Source organism: Carica papaya, chromosome 9, assembly GCF_054855325.1.
Source record: "Carica papaya isolate Zhongbai chromosome 9, ASM5485532v1, whole genome shotgun sequence".
NCBI classification, from domain to species: domain Eukaryota; kingdom Viridiplantae; phylum Streptophyta; class Magnoliopsida; order Brassicales; family Caricaceae; genus Carica; species Carica papaya.
In genome coordinates, this window is record NC_142317.1 from 21,744,639 (window position 1) to 21,752,815 (window position 8,177).

Genomic DNA, 8,177 nt, shown 5'->3' on the forward strand with positions numbered 1-8,177 from the left:
ACCATACATATCCCATTCAGGGAATAATAATAATAATAAAGATTTTTAAATTGAAATCTACAATGTTTAATATTTAAAAAAAATATTTTTACATTTTAATTAAAATATAAACTTTACATCTTCAGTGAAACTTAAACTTATAAATATTAAATAAAATACAAAAATTTTAACTACTACCATATTGTTAAAATTCATTATAATTGTTAATAGCTATAACTATTAGCTAGCAAAGCAGATTTTTAATTAAGTAAAACTCATACTTTATAAATCAGCAAATTTAAATTCTATTAAAATTTTCATGAAATCCATAAGAGAAAAAATATATATAAAAATAAAATTTCGCAAAATATGTGAAATAAAAAATTATCTCAAAAAGGATGTTTATTTTTCCCTTCAGAAGTAAGAAGTCATTTTTTATTGCAAAGTACACAAATTTTAGGAAAATCTACATCAGATACTTTGTCTCTGCAAATTAAGAGAAGAAGACCAAATAATTAAAACCCATTAACTAGTCAAACGTGGTTAATAACTACTCAGATCTATATCGAGATATATATTATGTACACATACAAAGCTTTAATCATGTCTGATAAGGTGATTTCATATTCAACTACGAAAGTGGAGAGTAGATTAGAGAAATATTTAAGACCGCAATCAAATACTCCTTTCATTTTATATGCTATTCCAAAAAAGTTATCTACCGTACCTTTTAAAAAAATTGAATGCAAATCAATCAATAATATCGATATATATACATGATCAGTAAATAAATAAGAAAAAAAATAGATAAGATGTTAAGCACTAAACCTCTTGTTCCATTGAGGGGATCATGTCGAGGAGCTGCGTGCTTCGATCCATCCTATTTGAAACAATTATAGAAGAGAAAATGGTTTTACCTAGAGAAAGGAGACTATTTTTTTTTTCGTATCTACAATGCTCACCGAAGTGGCGGAGAGTTATAATGAGTTTAGTATTTATAACAAATTGCTAATAATCTCAATCATTTCTAGTGATTAATATTTAGGTTATCAATATTCTATGCATTAATGAACTTGTATATTTTTGTATTTTGTGTTCCGAGTTTAGATTAATTTTGCCAATTGTTTTATGAGAAAAAATATTTTCTTTTAAAAAAACAAGAGTTTAATTTAATCCATTTATAATATTGTATAAATGACAAAGATGGTTTTTCTCCAAATAAATTACTTCAACTGATAAAGACATTATATTGGCACCTTTGAGAATGGTTAATTGTTGTTAAAAATTAGACAATAGATGATAAAATTTTACCAACAAATTTACATTTTCACTAAAAGTTCAAATGCCGCAAATTTAGAGGAAGCCACGTATCCATTTCATGCACAACTTGTCCATTTCTTTATTTGAAAAAAAATTATTTAACTTTTATGTTGACAAAAAGAAGTACAAAAGAAACTATAAATAAAATAGTTTATCTTTATGTTTTAAAACCTAAAGAAAATTCAATCTCCTCTGTTGCAAGATACTGAAACGTCTCTCTCTCTCTCTCTCTATTAGTTGCATCTCATTCCAGTCATCACTCATCACCTCTCATTATTTATTGAAGTATCAAATTTTCTTATTAGTCGTTAAATATTGTATTTTAAACAATAAATTTACGTTACTTAATTCACTCATTTATATAGATTAAATTACTTATTCGAGTTATACCTTATTATTTGACTGAACTACAAATTTAGCCATATTTCTTCCTAAACACTGTATAAGCCACTAAACAATGTAAATTAATACACTAACATCCAATACACGATTTACTTTTTCCTTTTTTTAAAAAAATCATGGATAAAACCATTCTGCTTAAGCAAGTAAACAAAAAATTGAGACTTATGAACAACTATATATCTTTCAAAATTCTTTACTACATCTCTAGCTCTGTTACATACTATCTAATTACACTTTACATCCAATTAAGAAGAAGAGAAACAAAATGTGGAATGAAAAGTTACTTTTAAATCCAACTAAAAATTAGACAATAAGTGACACAATTTTAGCAGGTGATAGAGGTTGTCACTAAAAGTCAAAATGTCGTTAAGTAAATAAATATACACCAAATAAAGGAAGCCACTTGTCCATTTCATGCACAATCTATCCATTTCTTTGAAAAAAATTATTTAACTTTTATATCGGCAAAGTAAATACATAAGAAGCTAGAAATAAAATAGTTCATCTTTATGTACTCAAACCTAAAGAAAATTTGATCTCTTCTATTGTAAGACATCAAAACTTCTATCTTTGTAATAGTTGCATCTCATTGCAATCGCCATCAATCACCTCTTATTATTTATTAAAGCATCAGTTCTCTTGATCAATTGTCAAAACACTATATTTAAACAGTAAATGTACATCATTTGATTCATTCATTTGTATGAGATTAAATAATTCATTCAAGATAAGTTCTATTTTGTCATTTCATTGACCTATAAAATTAGTCATATTTCTTTCTAGTATGGTATAAGTTTATACAATGTAAGTCAATATAATAACAACATTACAACATTTACTTTTTTTAAAGAAAATGTCTTCATCCATAAACAGTAAAAACCATTTTGCTTAAGCAAGTCAACAAAAAACTTAGGCTTATGAATAAATATACATCTTTCAATAGTCCTTACTACATTTCTAGGTAAGTTATGTACTATTCTACTAAACTTTTAAATCTAACTAAGAAGAAAAGAAACAAAATACGAAATGGAAGCTTAAACATCCTCAAATAACAATCCAAACTTTAGAAAAATATTCGTCAAGTATAAAATTTATATCTGGTACCTTTAATAAGGGTCCGATTACAGGTAGAAATTAGATAATAGACGATATAATTTTAGTGGTTGATTCAGACTGTCACAAAAGTTGAAATGTTGCTAGGTAACATGTGACAAATAGAGGAACTCATGTGTAACGGCCCCGAAAATTCAAAAGGAAATACATATAATAATAATCTGAGTGCAGAAGCTAAATAAAAGATTAAGGTTAACATCCCTTACACAATAACTTAAAAGTATTAAACAACATCACAGAATAAGTTCTCTAAAAGAAATACAAGAAATGAGAAAAATAAAGGAAACTATAAAGCATCTAGCACCTACTCGCAGTTTTCTTGTGAATCGAGCTCGGGAACCAGGTCCTCTTGATCTGAAATGGTTAAATAAGGAATGAGCTACACTAGCCCAGTAAGGACATCACATTATATCCCCGTCACAGAAGCAAAGATTGGTAGAAAACCAAAAACAACCAATGGAGCACAAATTTTAAACCAATACATTTATTTAAAATAAAACCATTTACCCTTTTTCTTACCCTTGGAGAACCTGTGAAAACAACCTATAAAGACAATAACATCATACAGATCACAATTTCATGCATAATCAGTAACATAAAACATATCATAAATCTGTATTCATTAACAATAACTAATTATCACCGTTTCTCATTTTTATCAGCCTACTAATATCCATGGGGATCCATAGGGGTGTCCCCGCTACACGTTAACCATTCTCCTTAACAATCTTAATTCTTGGGCCATCCCCATACCCCGTCCAGTATGAGCGCCAAGACGTTAAACCTCAATACCTTATCCAGTATGAGGATGAAGCAGGCCGTCCCCATACCTCATCCAGTATGATCGCTAAATGACTAAGTTTTCATACCCCGTCCGGTATGAGACAACGTTCACAGTAGGGTTTTCTATGAACCCGATTGGTCCACCATCTCCCTGGATATCTAATGAGGCTATCACCTCATCTGTTTTTCCATAGTCTCCGTTACCAAGTTGAAGATAATCACATAAACAATAAACATGCACCCAGTAATACAATCATATTATAAATTCTAAAATCACACAATGGTCAAGTAAAACAGTAATACATGCATTTAAAACTATAGAATAGATAGACCAGATACCATAATGCATTTAAACTGTAAAATAAATCAAACAGGAATCGACAGAGAATAATGTCCGGTTCGGGCTCCATAAGCAACCTTAATTAATTATGCATATCTATTAATTTGCACAAAATACAGTATTATCATTCATTCAAACATTAATTCCATGATAGGAAATAGGGTGAGGGGTCCTTACCTGATTCAACGACAAAAACCAGATTGTTACTGCGCCTACGTGCAGTCTCTAGGTTCCCTGAATTTTTTCTCGGGAACTGAAACGTGCTTACGGTACCTACACATGTCCCAAATAACCCAAAAATCATACCCAGGACCTACTCGGCCAATTTTAAAATTCTGGCACGGCTGCTTCGTCGTGCTCGGGTGACGGCGCCACTGCTCGTGTCAATAATCTGCCTTGGTTTGGCTATTTTCGGCCGTTTTCGGCTAAATTCAGCAAAACTTGCATTGGTTCCTGTGAGAAAACACACTTAGGGCCCTCGGTGGGTCAAAAAAATGTAGAAAATTAAAACTCTCCAGCGATGGGGCTCTCCTGTGCGGCGACTCCTCCAGCTCATGTTGAGGTTGGGTATTTTACTCTGGTTAACCTGTAGAAGAGGAAACGGTGATCACAACGGTAGAAAAATCACATCGAATGGGAATTGGGAAGGGCCTCAATGGGGGTAAAAACTGAAACACCCCGTAGCCACGCCGTTGAGCTTCAGCGACGTTTTTCAGCCAATTGGCTGGTTCTTTCACTCCAATTTGGCCATGGGTGGGTTTGGAATCAAATTCTAAGTAAAGGGTAAGATTTTTACCTCGTTTGGCAGCCAGAAATTGCTCCGGTGCGGCGGCGGGTGGCGGCGGTCGGCTCCTTGGCGGCTGGGTTGTCTTCTTAGATGAGGGGCTCTGGCAGCTAGGGTTAGGGTTTGGGTGCAGATGAGTTTATTTATACCTATCTGCTTTTGATCTGGGCTGTCCATCGCATTTAATCTGGATCGTCCGATCGCAATTAAATAGGGAGTGAATCTGGACCGTTCATCGCGATTCAATCTGGACCGTCCGTGCGCGATTCAATCTAAACCGTTTGTGTGTGATGCAATCTTGGCTATCCGTGCGTGATGGAATCTGGGTCGTCTGTGCGCGTTTTTCATCTGGGTCGTCCGTTTGCGCAGGAACGAATCTCAGTTGTTCGATCGCGCGCACGCGGGTCGCCCACGTGGCTCGCTCTTGTGTGGCCTCCCGCATCAGCGTCTCTACCACCTGGCGCGTCCTGGTTGGTCAGGGCTGTTGACCAGGCAGTTGACGTGGCGTAACTTTTTTAAATTACGTTTTGACCCCCATTTTCTGATATTTCTTTCAAAAATACCCTCAGAACCTAAATTTTCACCCCTTTTTCCCAAAATTGTTTTCAATTAAATCCTCAATTATTTTTTTTACCCTTTTTATTATTATTATTACTATTATTTTCATTTAATCAAATTAAATTCAATTAAATTCAATTAACACATATTTATATTTATATAGAAATAATAAAATAACATAAAAATAATTCAAAAAAAAATTGGGTGTTACAACTCTCCTCCCCTTAAAAAGAAATTTAGTTCCTCAAATTTGTCTCTTACTCTCGATCGAACAACTGGGGGTACTGGGCTCTAAAGTCTGATTCTAGCTCCCACGTAGCCTCCCTTGGTGTGTGGTTCTGTCATACGACCTTTACAAAGAATATTTTCCGATTGCGGAGTAATCTGCTTTTTTGATTCGTAATGCCAACTGGTACTTCCTCGTAAGATAAGTCCTCCTGGAGTGGGAGAGGTTCGTGGGCCAAGACATGAGAGGAGTACGGATTGTACTTGCGTAGCATGGACATATAAAACACATTGTGAACCTTGGAAAGTTCTGGAGGCAGTGCTAGGTTGTAGGCAGCGGTACTAATCCTGTCAAAAACTTCAAATTGTCCAATAAATCGGGGGTTCAGTTTCTCCCTCCTGCCGAACCTACTAATTTCCTTGAAAGGAGTGACCTTAAGGAATACCCAGTCGCCTTTCTCAAATGCTAAATCTCTCCTCCGGGTGTCTGCATAACTCTTCTGCCTGCTTTGAGCTGTCTAAATGTTCTTCTTGATCTTAACTATTTTGGATGTAGTCTCCTCTACCAGCTCCGGGCCGAACAGTTTTTTATCGCCCACTTCTTTCTAACAAATCGGCGATCTATATAGGCGCCCATATAATGCCTCATACGGAGCCATGCCAATACTCGCTTGCTAGCTGTTGTTGTAGGCGAACTCTATCAGGGGTAGATGGTCGTCCCAATAGCCCCCAGAGTCAAGGACACAAGCTCGGAGCATATCCTCAAGTGTACGGATTATCCTTTCTTACTATCCATCAGTCTGATGGTGGAAGGCAGTACTGAGGGACAGCTTCGTTCCCATGACTTGCTGAAAGCTACTCCAAAACTGAGAAGTGAACCTGGGGTCCCTATCGGACACCACTGTCACTGGGACTTCATGCAATTTGACTATTTTTTGGATATACATTCTTACCAATTTGTCCAAGGGATCAGTCATCCTGGTGGCTAAAAAGTGGGAAGACTTGATAAGCCGGTCAACAACTACCCAGATGGCATCATGTCCTGAGCGTGCCTTAGGTAACCCTGTCACAAAGTCCATTGTGATATGTTCCCACTTCCACTCTAGGATCGGTACAGGCTGAAGTAACCTGCCTGGGCACTGATGCTCTGCCTTGACCTGCTGACATACGAAGTATTTAGACACAAAGTCAGCTATGTCTTTTTTCATCCCATTCTACCAAAACCGGGGTTGCATGCTTTGGTACATTTTAATGCTTCCGGGATGCATGGCAAACTTTGAGCTATGGGCCTCTGTCATGATGTCTCTCTTTAACTTATTGTCACCTGGAACACACACCCTGTCCTAGAATCGGAGTAACCTGACAGCGGAGACTCAGAATTCTGAGCTAACTCCCTGTTGTGCATCATTCTTGAGGGCTACTAGGGCGGGATCAGCTGACTGAGTTTCCCTTATTCTCTGGATTAACTCAAGCTAGACGGTCAAATGGCCCAAACATGTGACTCTCTTCAAGTTCTGAAGTCGAATCTGTTGTGTGGCCCCAATTTGTCTGCATTCTGAAACTATCAAATGGGCTAAGATACCTGCACTTTTTTTGCTGAGTGCATCGACTACCACGTTGCCCTTACCTGGATGGTGCAAGATGTCACAATCATAGTCCTTACGAAGTTCTATCCACCTTCTCTGACGCATGAAGTCCATAAGTAAAGTGGGCTTGGTGAGGGGTCTAAAATTTTAGTGGATTGAATCTAATGAAAGGAAAAATAAAGAAATAAATAAACAAAAAGGGAAAGGAAAGCCCAACTCGAATGGGTTGAGCTCGTAGGAAGAATAAAGGAATTTCAGTGATGAATTGGGCCAAACCTCAAGAAATTAAGCAAAAAACAAGAAGGAAATTAAATCTTGTGGACCTAGCCTATAGGAAGGGGATAAGAGTAATTAAAATTTAAGTGAGCCCAGCCTTTAGGAATGGGTTAAGAGAGAAGGATAAAATTTAGTTTGAGAGGTTACATTAATTCAAAACAAACAAAGATAGGAAAGAAATAGTAATATTGAGAAACTAACAAATGGGTTGTTTCATTGGGGTTCTAGTCTATAAGCAAATAAAGTAAATTTGAATGAAATATGATATGGCCCCTAGTTGTGTTGGGTCAACGACGTTTCAGGCAGTGAATAGTAACTAGTCAAAAAACAACAATGATTATGATGGGCTTGAGATCTAGAATATGGGTTGAGGAAATTAATTACGACTTTGGAAAGATAAATTATATAAAATGAGACATTATTAATGAATATAATGCCTTAAATAAATATTAGGTATGTGATTTGGTTCAATAATTAATGAAGTTTTGAGTAATCTTGCCAACAATTTTATGAGAAAAATTATTTGAGAAAAATTATTTTTTTTTTAAAAAACAAGGGTTTAATTTAATTCATTTTAATATTGTATAAACAACAAAGATGGTTTTTCTCAAAATAAATTATTTCAACTAATAAAAGGCATTTTATTGGCACCTTTGAGAACAGTTAATTGCTGCTAATAATTAGACAATAAATAATAAAATTTTACTAGCAAATTTATATTGTCATAAAAAGTAAAAATGTCGCAACATAAATTTGCAACAAATAAAGGAAGCCACTTATCCATTTCATGCACAACCTGTCCATTTCTTTA